The following is a 16592-nucleotide window of genomic DNA, read 5'->3' as shown; positions in this document are numbered from 1 at the left end:
GAAAGGTAGCTTGTGTCATACAATACGGAATGTGCTACTATTGTTTCAGGCTGTCATTATAAGAACATGCTACAGGCAATACAAATATTATTCTAAATAAATACTTACTTTGTAATTTGTATTTTTCTGGTTACTCCAGCCCATCCTGCTATACTGAAGTGAGGTCAGAAGGACAAAAAGGAAAAATTTGCTGAAATGTTATATGCACACGTCTGTAAAGCCTGTTTGAGTGATCCAAGTACGTTGCTAATGGTCTTGTTCCGTTTCTGCCGCATTTAGGATTGTCTCCTGGGCGTCTCACTTTCACTCAACACCCAGCACCTGGATCCCCAGCAAAATTGCTTTGGTGGCAGAAGAAGAATGGAAAATGACATGTATGTGCATGTAGTAATGATTGGCTAAGTCAGGAGGTTAGGGTTAGGGTCAAACTCCGTTCCTGGGGGGCTGGAGCCCTGTGTAGCTTAGTTCTTTCCCTGTTCCACCACAAATGATTCAGTTCAAGAGCTGTGTGGTAATTAGTACAAGGAGTTCAATCAGGTGTGTGAAATGGGGGGAAACCTGAAAATGTGCAGGGCTCCGGCCCCCCAGGACAGTTTGACACCCCTGGGCTAAGTTAACTCAAAGAAAATCTTAAAACTGTATTTATTCTCCAAAGCTGGTATGCTGATTATCCCTCCCACACATATCTTCTTTATTTAGCGCTATTAAACTTTAACTTGACTTTTATCTATGTTAATAGGCAGTTAATTTTGTGGTTTCATAGCCGTACTCCAGCTCTCTGTATTAGTGTTTGCATATGTTTCCTATGTTTGAGCAGACTACTTGGAACTTTGGCTTCCTTCCCTAACCCAAACACACGTATTCAGTTGAATCGGCATGTTTTTTGATTAAGTGCCTTGTAGTTAACTGGCATCATGCCCAAACCCTTTGCTTCCTTGCACAGGCTTCCTTGCATAAGCTTCCTTGCATAGACTTTCTTGCATAGACTTCCTTGCATAGGCTTCCTTGCATAGACTTCCTTGCATAAGCTTCCTTGCATAGGCTTCCTTGCATAGGCTTCCTTGCATAGACTTTCTTGCATAGGCTTCCTTGCATAAGCTTCCTTGCATAGGCTTCCTTGCATAGACTTCCTTGCATAGGCTTCCTTGCATAGGCTTCCTTGCATAGACTTCTTTGCATAAGCTTCCTTGCATAGACTTCCTTGCATAGGCTTCCTTGCATAGACTTCTTTGCATAAGCTTCCTTGCATATACTTCCTTGCATAGGCTTCCTTGCATAGGCTTCTTTGCATAGACTTTCTTGCATAGGCTTCCTTGCATATACTTCCTTGCATAGACTTCCTTGCATAGGCTTCCTTGCATATACTTCCTTGCATAGGCTTCCTTGCATAGACTTCTTTGCATAAGCTTCCTTGCATAGACTTCCTTGCATAGACTCAGTATCCCCTTTCAGTGGTATGTAATATGGCTGAATGTCAAACTATATTAAGTAATTTGTTTATTTGTTTTCATATTACAACAGATACAGAAAGCTAGTTTGACTTACCTTGCAGGTCTTGAGTCAATCATAGTAAGTAGTCTAAGTATTAACTATTAAAATGCTCCATTGAAGACCACACTTAAAAAATTAATACTCTGCATCCATGACTTCTGCAGCACATTTTCTGGGAACACAATGTGTAGATTTTAATAGTCAAAACAATTCATATCTGAATGTCATGCTTGTGAAATATAATTCTAACATAAATGGAATGTATGGCTTTAAATTGTGCATCTAGCAAAATGAAGTTAACTCTGAACTGTGTTTTCTGCTAATCGCTGAATTGGGTCATGCTTCTGTCTGACTACATATGCAGGATATTTACTCCAATATTTACACAAAAACAAAATACTATGACTCAGACGGAACTAGTTCTCCAAATAATGTCGAGATGTTTAGATGGATTTCACTGTGGCCGTCCCCTTGTGCCTGCAATAGACGTTCAGTCACGCAGAGCAGCTGTGGTCTAGATTTCAGTTTGGGAGAGTCACTAATCACTCTTGCATAAAATTAATGTTATTTCAAATAGGAAGAGGCAGATTAAGGCACAGTGACTTAAAGGAATGTTGACCTGGTTGGATACTCCTGTCTTAATCACAATCTTATAGTGAGGGATACTTCACAGAAATTAGGCTATTGATTGTTGAGGAAATTCTTAGGTATAAGACTGCCGGCTTCCTTTTATATTTAGCCTAGAGCATAAAAGGCTTTTGTTTGCACCCCGCCCATCTCAACAAAGGTGCATAACCCTGGCCTAAGTTCTTCAGAAAGGCAGAGGACCTTTCAACACTCCTCACCTGCTGCATGAACACCTACAAAGGGGCTCTAATAGCAAAATAACTGAATGCATGGTCAGTTTTATTCATATAAGCAAGCAGAAACCAATCCAAAAGACTCCTAGACTCTGGTGCCATTTGCTTATAGGATGCAAACTATTCCAGAGTGCTAAATGGAGGCCATATGGTAAATAGTCCAGCGATGTTGCCCAGTCAAAACATTCCATTTATGTCTGTCTACAAAGTCCTTAAAAAGCTTTTCAGTGCAACAATAAAATCCGATGATGTTACAGGACTATTTATGACTAAACAAGGTTTTATGTGAAATTTGAAACTATGACTCCTCAGTAAAAGTACAATCAGCAGAATATGTATTAATATCGTTAATGTTGCTTGAACAACTGGGCCTTGGTGGGTCATCTTTCAAATAGGTCACCATCTGCAATCTGTCTTCCACCATCTTCCAGATGCTCTTTCCTATTCCAGCTCAATCAAAATAACAACATCATTTGTGTCTTATATCTCGCTTACCAGTACTCTCAGTCATCAGTGGCTGCAGGCATCTGCTTCATATTCAACCAAAAGGCTTGGTTAAGTCAAAGGACAGCAGGGAGTTTCTTCGATTCAAGGGAAACACAGACATTAAATTTACAAATTTATCAGAATTCTGTCAGGTCTGAGACCCAGTGAGGTTTAAGATCAGAGGACATCGCCTTCAGTCACCTTTCATCAGTTTTTAAATTACTATTTGAAGGAAACCTACATTTTTGATTTGTTCGGGGGGGAGAGAGACCAAGAAAAATATTCCACTTTTTGGGCATTTCTCCTTTGTTATTTTTCAGTTAGACAGCTAATGTAAAATAAAGTGTCCAGCTATCATCGAGCTAGTGAACATGCCTGGTAGGTCATACCAGAACCCCCTCTTACTCTGCAGCATGCCTTGGGTCTGTCTCTTTTAATCAAAACCCAAGCATGGAGAGGATTGTTTGCTTCAAAATGTATGAGTCCCAAATAAAATGTATTATTATTATTATTATTCAGCCTGGAACTCCTGACAGGGCCTCCCTTAGTGAAGAAGTTTGGGGAGGGGGACTATGAACTAACAAACCTCCTTGAAAGATACAGGCAACCTCCTCAGGCTCGGTGCACAATGGCTACATGGAGTGATCTTGTAATCCCAAATATATTTGTCATTTTAGCTTGCATTAAACATAGTTATAGCAAAGGATTGATCCCTGGATTCGATTACTTGTTGGAATATACCCATAGACTTCTGTCACAGAATTTGTAGTTGAGGTTCATAACCTGCTGAAATACTTTCTCCAGACTTACAGTACTGAGCTAAAGTCTAGGCAGTCAAAAGAAATGTCTTAAGCTATTTATTTGGGTGCATTTGTGCTCAGAACAAAAACGCAATTTAGCATTAGAACATGCAAATGCAAATAAAGAATAACACAATAAAAACAAGCAAGAATTTCTTCTGTTCTCCAAAAAATATTACTATCTAGTTGGACTGCTATGGACGAACACCGCACCCTTAATTCATCAATTTAATTAGTTAAGAAATATCAATGAGATATTGAATGGCTGCATTATGTGTGTTAGTGGTCAAATCAAAAATACATGGATGCATTTCATAGGCTAGTTGCTGCAAATACTTGGGTGATTTTAGCAGAAATTTTGAAATGTCCAATGTAACTGTCGTGACCAGGGGTGAGCAGGAAGCGGGGAATCAGGATCAGGGAGATGGAGATTCAGGAAATGGCAGGTACACATACAGCTAAGACGTCAATGACAAGACTGGGGAACTCGAACGCAAACTGAAATACACAAGACCAATTGGAAATAACATGAAACAGTGAATGACATCGGGATTTCACACGAGGTTAATGAGGGTGGCGTGGCACACAGGAGGATCGGACGATCGGGCGTGACAGTAACACACTATGACAGGCATAATAGCATAGCTTTACACCAATTTGCAGATCGTTGAAATGCCCTTTTCTTTGGCCATGAACATCCCGGTAAATCAGCAATTTCTGAAATGCTCATACCAGCCAATCTGGCACCAACAGGTATGCTATGTTCAAAGTGACTTAAATCACCTTTCTTCTCCATTCTGGTGTTTGGTGTGAGTTTTAACTGAAGCTCCTGTCCTGATTCTACATGATTTTATACATTGTGCTGCTGACACGATAGAGATGCATCAAAAACTTGTACCAATTACTAAGAAGAATTCATGGATATTTTATCTTTCTAGTCCTAAATTTAGGAGTCTCCCAAAAATGCTTCTTTTCTACCTAAAGTCAGATTAAGCCACTTTTCTGCAGATATGCAACAGTTCAAAATGAAATCAGTAACTATGTAGTCCAAATGCACTACAGTCACCTCTCTGGACATTTATATAAAATGATTAAATGTCAGAACAAAGCAGAAAGTCAAAAGAAACATCATATTAATGAAATGAAATCACTCAGCAATCCAGCAGGCCTGTAGGCATGAACCAGTCGAACCTATAACGTTTCACTTCAAAGAAACACGGATTTCGCAACAGATGGCATGTCTTTGCGGTGCTTCACAACCACCTTCAGAAGTTACTGTTTTTGGGACTCATCCCTTGTGAGACAACTTTTAAAATTTGTTGTAAGAGTGGTCGCACGTTCAGCAGTATCGTTGAGGACAGCCATGCCCTCGATGGTCTTCTTGAACTCCTGGTATGTACAGTAGCACCATCCTTGTCAAAGAGAGTGAGGAGCTTTATCTTTTAATTAGCCATTGAAGAGGTGAGGATATGGGCTGCATTCCAGGAGCTGATGAGACACTGCGGCGTCACTTTGGCGGCATCTGTCTTGTCTGTCTATCTTGTCTGTGATGAAAGAAGTACTTTCTCAGTATTTGGCCTTCAGAAGGAAGCCTACTGCCCCTAATATCACTGTGTGGATGACCAATCAGCCACAGCTCGTCAGAATTCTGCCTTAATGTAGCCATAGCTCATCTGAAACAGCAGTTGGGAATAAAATAATTACAACACAATGCATAAGTGCAATTAATTAGTCATATACTTATATATTACATGGCCATCCATCCACTGTCAGAAACCACTGTCTTATATAGGGTCTGGGGGGTCTGCAGCCAATCCCAGAGGCTATGGGCACAAGGCAAGGAACAACCCAGGATGGGGCTCCAACCCTTTGCAGGGCACCCTTATACACCATTCACGCACACGTACACACACACACGCACACACACACACATACACACGCACATGCATACAGTCATATGAAAAAGCAAGTTCACCACTTGTAAAATTTCTTTTTTGGACAAATACATTTTTTATCTCCATTTGAAGAGTTTTGATAGACTGAGGTGATGTAATATAACAAAAACGATGAATGTTTTACTTTGAAATCATTTATTCAACTGAGCAGAAATTACTTTTCTCTGTAGGGAGAAAGTAAGTACATCATTATATTGCGTTCCTGGTGTTGCCCCCTTTGATGGATACGACCTCTTTCTTATAACTTTCAGCTTCTTACATTCACCTGGAGAAATTGTTGCCCCTTCCCCCTGCAGGATTCCTGGCTGTGTGATGTTGGGGGGGGGGGGGGTTGGTATGGCCCTCTTCAAGTCCCCTCCACAACATTTCAGTTGGATTTAACTTGGCCATTCCATTACCCTGCATTTCATTGTTTTGAGCCACAGCTCTGTAGATTAGCTTGTATGTTTGAGTTCATTATGGGTACGTTCACATCACAAGCCTCATTGTACAATTCCGACTTTTATGCTCAGATCAGGTTTTCAGGTTTGCCTATTTTGATGGTTCACATTCATAACTACATGTGACCTGTATGAAAGAATGCGAATGAATCTGTCCTCCAAAACGGCACATATGTATACATTCATACTTTGAAGACAAGGGCCTCATTGGAAGTGCATTGAACTAATGAACTGACCTCTTGTTATTGTCATTCATAATGATCTTGCATTCGCTCACTTCTATCATGTTGCTTCATCTGTAGCCTGATTTCTTTCCCCCTGATATCTAGTAAATCTTTCCAACCTTCCCATCCATCCAATGACTGCTGTCACAGCTGAGGCTCTCCTCCATTGTTGTTTTGCCATGATGCCGGTTCTGGTCGATGGCAGCAGAGTTCAGCACATGCATACGGGAAAAAAACCAAATGAATTCCAATCTGAATGTTCTTATTCATATCACGTGGCCACGAATCGGATAGGTATCTGATGTAGGACTACATATGAAAGTGAATCAAATCTGATTTGAAAAGATCAGATTTCTGTGTCCACACAGACCTGAGAACATCAGATCTGTGTCAAATTAAGGCAAAAAAAAATCAGATTTGAGTCACTTCAGATCGGGAATGTGAGCATTGCCTCTGATGTTAAAAGACTCACTTCTGGCCCAGCTTCATCTGTCTGATAGATTGCCTCTCAGTCTCCTCAAGCACTCTCTGGGATGATGCTGATTTCATTATTGGTATTATGGTGGCAAGCTGGTCTGACCCTGTGGCAGCTGCGCGGCCCCAAACCAACACACTCCCAACTACCAAGTTTTACAATTGCTGTGAAGTTCTGTTTCTCAAATTGTGTGTGTTCTTCACCAAACATGACATCTGGAATTGTGCCCAAACAGCTCCACCTTTGACTCCTCTGCCAAGAACACACTGCTCCTGAAGGGCTGTGACTCCTTTGCCCAGAACACATTGCTCCTGAAGGGCTGTGACTCCTCCTCCCAGAACACACTGCTCCTGAAGGGCTGTGACTCCTCTGCCCAGAACACACTGCTCCTGAAGGGCTGTGACTCCTCTGCCCAGAGCACACTGCTCCTGAAGGGCTGTCCCTCTGGCTGGTGTTTAATTGCAAGCTTCAATCTTGAGTTGATGTTCTTTAGTGAGAGCAGAGGCTTCTTCCTGGCTGACCTCCCATGTCGGCTAAATTGCTGCAGTCTGTCTTTTTCACAGGACTTTATATATAGAAGTCATTGAGTTAGTATTGGTTTTTAAAAATCATTCAGTACTGCATATCTTGTTCATGTTTTTGGCTTTGTTCCATTTCTGAGGTAGATTCTGGGAGCGGGTGCTATATTTCAGTACACAAAACACCTAAAATCCACATAAAGGAACGATCTGCAGTTGTATGTGGTTTACATTTGACTGGTGATTCAATGTTTGTTTATATGGGGGAGAATAGAAATGTGGATCGTCCTGGCCATGATGTGATGTTTGGGATGGATGCCAACTGCTTGTCCTATTCAGGGTCGTGAGAGATCCAGAACCTATCCAAAAGGATATGGGTGCAAAGCAGGGAACAACCCAGGATGGGGCACCAACCCATCACAGGCCAAAGTCACACACCATTCACTCACAGACACGTACAATTTGATATGGATGGAAATTACGCTATGTATAAACTGCACATACTAGACCTTAAAGTATACAATTTTATTTAGTTATTACAATATGTGTCAATATACTGCATTTTTAACAAAAAAAAGTTTCCACTAAGTTCATAATGTAATAACTTGCGCATCATGTAATAACTTATTACATGATGTGCAATAAGTTATTATACTATGGACTTACCGTTTTGTTACATTATTGGCAGATTATTACATAATGGCCTTTTTTACAAGTTAGTACATTACAATATTTATCATGTAATAAGTATAATCTGGTGAATAGGGATAGAAACAGAGTGCTGTGACAGGTGACGTGCCCCCACAACCCCCCGACGTTCCAGCCACTCCATTAGTTGTGGTCTGTGAATATGCTTGAAGACCACAAACAGGATGAGGCTTTGGTGTATATGTTTATAGAGACAGCAATGTCAACAAGACTGTGTGAGTCTAATGCTTAAACAATTTTGCAACGCCAAGTGTGAAACGCCAGGACTGGCCAGTGTCAACAGTCTAATTTCGGCAAAGATGAACACAACAATTCCAAAGTGAACTGTGGGTGAGACATTTAACTCTGAGCATTGAAGGATAGAGTAGATGAGGATTGACGGCCTCATTCATTGCAGTATCTGCCCGGCCATGGAAATGCTGAATCGGCACCGAATGGGGCATCCTCATGTCAGCATGGGGATTCCCCAAAGAGTGTTACTCATTATAACAGAGAACGCCAGCCACATCATTAAAGCAATATGCCTGCTAGGAAACAATGGAGGAGAGGGCATAGCAGGATGCCAGGCACGACCCACCAGGCCAGAGGAAGAGGGAGACAGAGGAAGATGATTGGCATCTATAGACTGAAACAGACTCAGAGAAGTCAGATACAGAGGTGGTGGAGAGTGAGATATTTAATCTTATTTTGTGATGCTTGTGTGTCACTCCTATGTGACTGGTTAGATATATACAGTATATATATATTTTTTTTTAGTGTCTGACAATCTTATTACTAACATAAAAACGAAACAAAAACTTGGTGCACTTTTAAAAAAACTGGAAAACTAAATGAAAAGTTTATTTAGGTAAATTCCTCAGAAATACTGTAAATGGGTTCTTTATTGTTTCCCATAAATTCACCTACTGGGCTTGGATTACTTTCCAGAGGTCAGCTGACTAGGGAACAAGAATAAGTCTCCTGCTAAGAACACGATCATCAGGTGTGGCCTCAGGCAGCTGTGAAGAGGAATAAAATACACCCATCTTAGAAAGTATATCACCGAAAAAAAGGTTACTCATGACGGTACTCATACTCTCCAGCATATTCATATTAAAATAATGTTTTAAAAAATGCGTATCCAGATATGTGGATCCACATTATTACCATAAGTGCTGCTCTTTATTTATTTTTTATTTTTTTTACATTTTGCCAGCAGTTCACTGTTAAAGAAGAAGTCATGATGATTCTGTAGTATTTTATAAATAGTGGCAGAGGTAATGGGATGCACTATTCTTAAATGTGAATTTGCACGATTTTGCGAGTGCTGCTTTAGTCTAGGCTCCCGTGAGTGGTGCATTTCCCAAAAGACTGGGAAGTTCTCTTGTTCTCTTGTTTACAGTCGAAGGCCTCCTGCATATGAAAGATATCAGAGTGAAGAATGTCCTCAACTGCAATCTCTTCCAATTTGTGTCAGAGGTATACACCTGGTTATCAAACATACAGAGATCTGGTGTAAAAAAGATAGATACAGTAGCACAGAACAAAGATATAGTTGCGAAGAAGCTGTCATTTGAATATTGCTGGTTCCAGAGAAGAAATTTTTGTCACTGGCTGTTGTGCCCTTAGCTAAACTACTGACTTCACTTGACCAATAAAATATCCATTAGCCTAAAAGCTTCTGCTATCAGGCTTATAGATCTCTAGACAAACTAACATGCTGCGTGGAATACGACTGCAGCTGTTTTAAAAGTCCTTTTGTATCTAGTATGTTTATCTGTAAATCTGTAGCAAGAAAATTAAAGGACATGACTAAAACACTGCCTTACACAAACACATGGAATTACACTCATGCACTTACACATCTGTGGTTTGTGCACAATAAATGACAGCATGACTATTCTGCCACCGCTAGACCCCACTGTGTCCACTGCGTCAAACTGGTTCCAAGGAAAAGATGTATACTAGATTAGATTAAAATGAGAAAACTTGCTGTTTCCTTTTAAAGGCAATGAAGGGGGATGCTGTGCACATTTATTATGGTAATGCTTTTACAGTAGGTGGGACTAGCATTTGCGTGTGACCACTGGCATAGCTCTAAAAAGGAAGACACCAGTGCCCAAAAAAGAGGACTAAGGCTGAAAAAGGAAGGGGGCAGTTTGTCTCATACACATGCTGCAGAAGCCATGAACAGTCTATCTATCAAGATCATTTTCTCATTATCTCAAGAGAATGGCATAAAAAAAAATAATTGCAAGCATGGCTGTTCTTGGCTTCCATAGTATGTGTGTGTGGGTGCATGCTACAGGTATGCTACAATAACGAATGCTACAGTAACGAATGCTTCAGTAACGAATGCTACAATGACGAATGCTACAGTAACGAATGCTACAATGACGAATGCTACAGTAACGAATGCTACAATGACGAATGCTACAGTAACGAATGCTACAATGACGAATGCTACAGTAACGAATGCTAAAATAACGAATGCTACAATGACGAATGCTACAATGACGAATGCTACAGCAACGAATGCTAAAATAACGAATGCTACAGTAACGAATGCTACAATAACGAATGCTACAATAATGAAAAACCATAGTGTTACAAAGGTCAATGGCCAACAGGTAGCCCTGTGCGTATGCGCTTGAAACTGTCTCGCAAACATTTGTTTCGTAAGTAGTCCTGGCATTCAAGTCAAGTGCATTCAAGACTGGTAATGACGGCATTTACAATGTTAAATCTGAGAGGGAGGTTAATTGGCTGTTTAAAAGGCTGAACCACATAAAGCAACAGGACGTGATTCAGTCACTCCCAAATCCAAATGCTGGGTAATTTTTTTGTATTTTGGGTTAGCGGTCTGACCCTTCTCCGGGGTTATGCTTTTGACCCAGTACTTAAATAACTGTACCCCCTTTGTTGTAGGAGCCCATGTTCTTGCACACCACATTATTATAATATTATAATAATATAAAGAGTCAGAAAAATGTTTTTAAGTCCCTCTGTCAAAATGATAATGTTATACAGTCTTTTGTATAATGTCACATGGCTAATATTAGTTAAAATTAGGTAGTTTTCACAGGGGAAAACATATTGTGAAAAGGCAGACAGCAAAGTACAGCTGATTTTGCTGGCTTATTAGAAATTCGTGTTCTGAAACTTAATTCTGTTTATACGGACAAATATTTACTCCAATATTTAGTATTTGTGAAGTCTTCGAATTTTTATACAATCGTAGCATCATGGTTAATTGCATAGACCGAGAGGCTAGGCCAAAATAATGCAGCATGTGTTCTGTTCAATATTTACCCAGTGCTGTGTTGTCAGTTGCCTCAGCTTGAGTCATCTGGGTTGTACATTCACAAAAATATTTAACATGTTACTTCAAAGTATTCACCCAAAGTATCAATCCTTGTCACAGAGAAGTTGAGAATCACAAATTTCAATGACTATAGACCTGTTGCCTGAACTTCTGTGATCATGAAAACCTTTAAAGGTCATGCATTGCATACCTCAGTTCAATCTCTAGATTCACTTTGTTCTAGATTAACTACAGTTTGCTTACATAGCCAAAAGGCTGCAGTGAACATGGCTCTACACTTCATTCTGGAATATTTAGACTGTACCTGAGCATTTTGCTTTTAACTACATAGTTCTTGCCCTTCTCCAGGATGAACTTTCCCAGCTGAAAGTGCCCATCTCTATAGATGGATCGTTGATTTTCTCCTGAACAGAAAGCAGCAATAACTCAGATACTCGGACCACGAGCAGTGAGACCCCACACAGCTGCGAACTCTCACCCTCGCCTTTCTCCCTGCGCACCAATAGCTGCACCTTAATGCATGATTTAGTCAAACTCCAGAAACTGGCTCATGAAACAGCTGGTCTGATAACCAATGGTGATGAGTCAGCCTATTGACAGGGACTTGACTTGATAGTGCAGTGCTCGAATAATACCATGCACTTCAATGCCACAAGAACAGTGTGGATGATAGTGGATTAGAGAAAAAGGCCAACCCTGACAACCCTTATTAACAGGTGCGACTCTCCCATCAGCTCAGTGAACTCAGTCAGATTCCTAGGCATAATCATCTCCAAGAACAACATCAACTCCATAATCAAGGAAGCACAACAAATGACGTAGATTCTAAAACAGCGTAAAAAAAGGTATGGTGCAGTCGCACACGACTCTTATTGAGTCCACACACACGTCTTCCATAACTGTATCCTGTCTGCTTTACTGACTCTGCAGCCTCATAGTAACACTGGCCGCACAGGTCGTTCGCCCTGCAAGATTATTGGCTGCAGGCAACTTCCCCTGCTATGAGTCTCAGGCCATAAGAAGCTCCCAGAAGATCAAGGCTGATCCACCCCGGCCCGTCTATATTCCAAAGAGAAAACCTTGTGGGAAAACAGCACAGTGAGTGGGTCAGTGAGCTAAGTCTCTGTGTCTGATTGGAAGATCACTGGTTGAAGCGCTAGCATTGGCTGAATTGTCACATGTCTGTGGGCCTTTGAGCAAGGCCCTTAACCCCAGCTCCCGGGGCGTCACATGCTGGCTGTCCCTGTGCTGTGACCCCCCAAGCATAAGTACAATGGGGGAGGCGAAGAGAAGTATATCAATGTACTTGTGCAAATGGCAAATAAAGGGTTCTTCTTTTCAAAACCAGTATGTCTTGTTACCAGAAAAGTTTCTTCCTCATGGCAATCAAGCTCATTAACATGGTTCTGATCCGCAGGGGACACACATACTAATTCACCCAGTATGTTATTTGTTTATTTGTTCATACAGGATGGTGCATAACCAGGGGCCTTAATCACGAAATAGGAATTCTTGCTTAGCAACTTGTCAGATTTAAGGTAGTCTGGGCTAAATGTAAGTGAATGAAGATAAAGTCCATTTTAACTGTGGTACCTTAAATCTGATAAATTATCCAGCTAAGCTAGGAATCTGGCTCTGTAATACCAGGTTATCAATTATATATAAATAAATATTATTTATTTAATTTTCTATTGTCTTGCTTTGTTTTTACTACTCGTTTGCAGGGCTTCAACCTGTTATGTACATTGTTCAGTTTTCTGGATGATACTATTGTCTATTGCAGTGCTGTTCGAAGCACAGTCTTCAAGGTCCGAGCACTGCTCATTTTCCAGCCTTCCTGTACCTGTGAGCCAGGTGTGAAGCGTCTGGCCAATCAGAATCAGTAATTATTACCCTACCGGGCAGAACAAAAAATAAGGCCTGGATGTGGAATTGAGGTCCAGATTAGAAGAGCCCTGGTCTATTGTATCTAGCAATGATGTTAGAGAGAGTTTGATATTGGGGGGACACAATTTAATATTAAGGCATTGGTCTATTTATAGTAGGAAGCCAAATTAAATACTGGGTGGTACATGTCATCCCTGTACCCTGGTTCTGTACCCCTGGCCTCTAGTGCTGATATATTATGCATGTTTAATGTTCTTCTTCTTTTTAAATTGTTGCCATTTCCTCATACCCATGTATGTACTTCATAATAATAATGCTGATGTTGGTTTTGATGGATGGGCGGTACTTCCTGGCCACAAGTGAAGATTCAGGGATGAGCAGAACCCCAGTATCTATGTAAAATCTACACGCTTGCTCCAGTAACAAAAATAACAGACATATGGAAGATTAATTCATGATGGCACCTCGCACACAAATGTGGTCTGGCCTGTTTTATACATTTTGGAGGTTTTTAAAATTCCATTTACTTCACTCGTATTATTTTTGACAGCCCTCAGAGAGTTTTGGTACGCCCCATCAAAGAGCTCTTAATAAAACAAACGGAGCAGCGCAAAATTAATTTGGAACCCTGAATGATAGCCGTCCTCTCACAAGCACAGGTCCAAAGGCCAGCAGACACACCTGCTGCTTGTTCTTCTTGCTGATTTCACACTCATTGCTGGGAACTTGCTTATTTCAGCCAGTGCCCTGACAGATTTCTCACTGTTCTGTGACCTGAGGATGGCCCGGTCACATACCACTGTGTCCCAGACTGGAAAGAAGCCATGTGTAATGGGTGGTAATGATCCCTGGCAATAAGCATGTGCTATTTAAAAGTTACCTAGCTGGGCAGAGCAAACTTTGCAGCTGGGTTCAGTGTGAGGATATAGTTACCGTAAGCCTGTGAGGTGCAGAGCGCCCCCTGTTGGTGCGCAGGAGATTCCCAGAGAACCATTGCATTATGGGTAACAGTTTACTTGAAGGAGCACAATGTTCATAATTTGTTCTTGAGTAGTAACTGAGTAAATAAGTTATTTGTCCCCCCTCAAATGAAGTGCTACCCATATATGTCTAGCAGCATACAATGACTGAACAGTGTAATCTTGTACAGTGTTTATGGAGAGAGTGTTAATGGACAGAGCTGCATATCTGTGAATTGGTCTCTGCTCTGGCACCGGTGGGGTTCCAGCCACTGACAAATTCTCTATCTCACCCACCGGATCAAGCAGGAACTAGAACAATGTGGGAGAGACAACAGCAAAAGGTTATTGAGAGGTTTTGCGTAAAACAGCAAAGAAAGTGTAGAAAACATGGAAGAGAGTGCAGAAGAAAGAGGGAAGAGAGTGAAGAGAAAGTGAGCGGTTGAGGGAGGAGGGCCTCGTCAGCAGCCAGCATGACCTGCGATCCGAAATGCGTCACACCTCAACTACTCCTCTGCCCTGTTGGGCGCGAACAAGAGGCCCCTTTAGTCCTTCCCAGTCAGGTTCGCTGAATTTGGAAATAAACCGATCGATTCAGAAAAAGGATGCCATTGGTATGCAATGGGAGGAAGCCAGACTTCCACGGCCATGACGATTATTTACTGCAAACATGGCGCACGCTGTCGCTGCCTCGGTCTCCCTGGCAGGGGCACCGGCTGCTGAGAGTCAGCGTCTGACGCAAAGCGTGCTGTGATCTGAGTCAGAGCAAAACCCAATAATGACTCATCCTCTGTCATTATACCAGTACATTTTTTAAAATGTTACATGAATTCCATTGCAAAAAAATTACATATTGTAATCCTTTACATTAAATGATATAATTTACCAGGTATTTCAGTAAATATATTAGATATTTTAGAGCACTATAAATCACCAAAATAGCAATGTTTGTGAGCCAAATTCCTTAAAAGAATAACATCCATGGTACATGTCCAAGCCTGACATAGAGCTACCAAAAATAACAGGTTATGAAGGTATAACTGTGGATAAATCGCATGTGGCATGGCTGCCATCACCAGTGTAGAAGCAGTATTGCCAAACTTTCTTGCCAAGCATAATATGGTGCATTAAAGCAGTGTTTGCAAATCCGGACCTTGGGGTTCCACAGACAGTCCGTGATCTTGCTCCCTCTCAGCTCCCAGGGAGCAGGAACATGGACCAACTGTGGGATCCTGAGGACCGGATTGGGAACCACTGAGTTAAAGGACTCAAAAAGCTACTGGTTAATGTTTTATGTGGTTATCGCATGATTAAATGTGAAATATTTTAACATTAATTACGGACTGCAATGTAAATGTTTGCCATAGATATTTTTTCCACATCAGGGATGAGAACCATGTGGCGGGTGATACCTCAGCACCACACTAGTCCAAATGGACCAGTGTGAGCTTTTTCCAGTGGCTGCCAATCCTGTCACCAACCCCCAAATTTCCCTGTATGTTGGAGGACCTCCGTATAGGGCTGGATGTAGATTAACATCACACCCAGGACGAAGCAACTGCAGGTTAAGCTCCTCGCTCAAGGGTCCAACAGAATAGGATCAATCCTGGCATTCCTAGGATTCAGACCCACCACCTTCCAGTTGCTCGCACTTCTCCCTCGCCTCAGAGCCACCACTCTGCCTAAGGCTGATGAACTTGAAACTCTATAGGGTGGAAAAGAAGCATGACAGTTATCATAATTATGTAAGTAATTTCTAAATATGGTGAAACTTTCTGATCAGGTACATTTTGCTGTGATACGGAGTCTAGTTGGTCAGTCGGCTGACACATACCCCTTCTGAGCTGTATCACGCTGTCTCTGGTCGTGGGGGTCTGGCGGTGGTAATGAGGAGCATTCAGCTACACTCTACTACAACCCAGTGCATGCGTGCCACTTGTGGTAGCCGTGCACAGGACTCAAATGGCGCCGCGTGTCGTATCTAGATCATTAATAAAGTTGAATGTTTTCATAAATTGCAGCAGATGCAATCAAATTCTTCACTGCATAAAAATAGGTTTTCATTACAGGTTACTCAACTCTTCTAAATAAAGTAAATGCCATCTGTGGAAAAAAAAGTAGTATTGCCAGGCAATACTTGTTGAAGAAGTAGTATTGCAATGGCAATACTGGCAATGCTTGCAATACTGATGGCAGCACTCATGGTGTGTGGATAATGTAGTAGCATGTAAAGGAAGGACAAGGAAACCTGGGGTGGTTTTCAGAGATGGGGGTTTGTGGGTCATACCTGCCCTCTTCAGGGGAAAAAGAGAACAACACCTTGTATCAAATTCGTTCAACACAATTGCCAGCGGGTGGCACACTGCTTCAGTATCAAACCAAGCAGCTAAAAGCAGAACACGATGTCATAATCTGTATGTTAAATGGAGCATGAAAGCAGAAAGAGTGCCGTAGCTCAACATAATTTTAAAATGTAAACTGGACT

Source organism: Paramormyrops kingsleyae, chromosome 6 (genome assembly GCF_048594095.1).
Source record: "Paramormyrops kingsleyae isolate MSU_618 chromosome 6, PKINGS_0.4, whole genome shotgun sequence".
Taxonomy (NCBI): Eukaryota; Metazoa; Chordata; class Actinopteri; order Osteoglossiformes; family Mormyridae; genus Paramormyrops; species Paramormyrops kingsleyae.
This window is presented reverse-complemented; position numbering follows the sequence as displayed.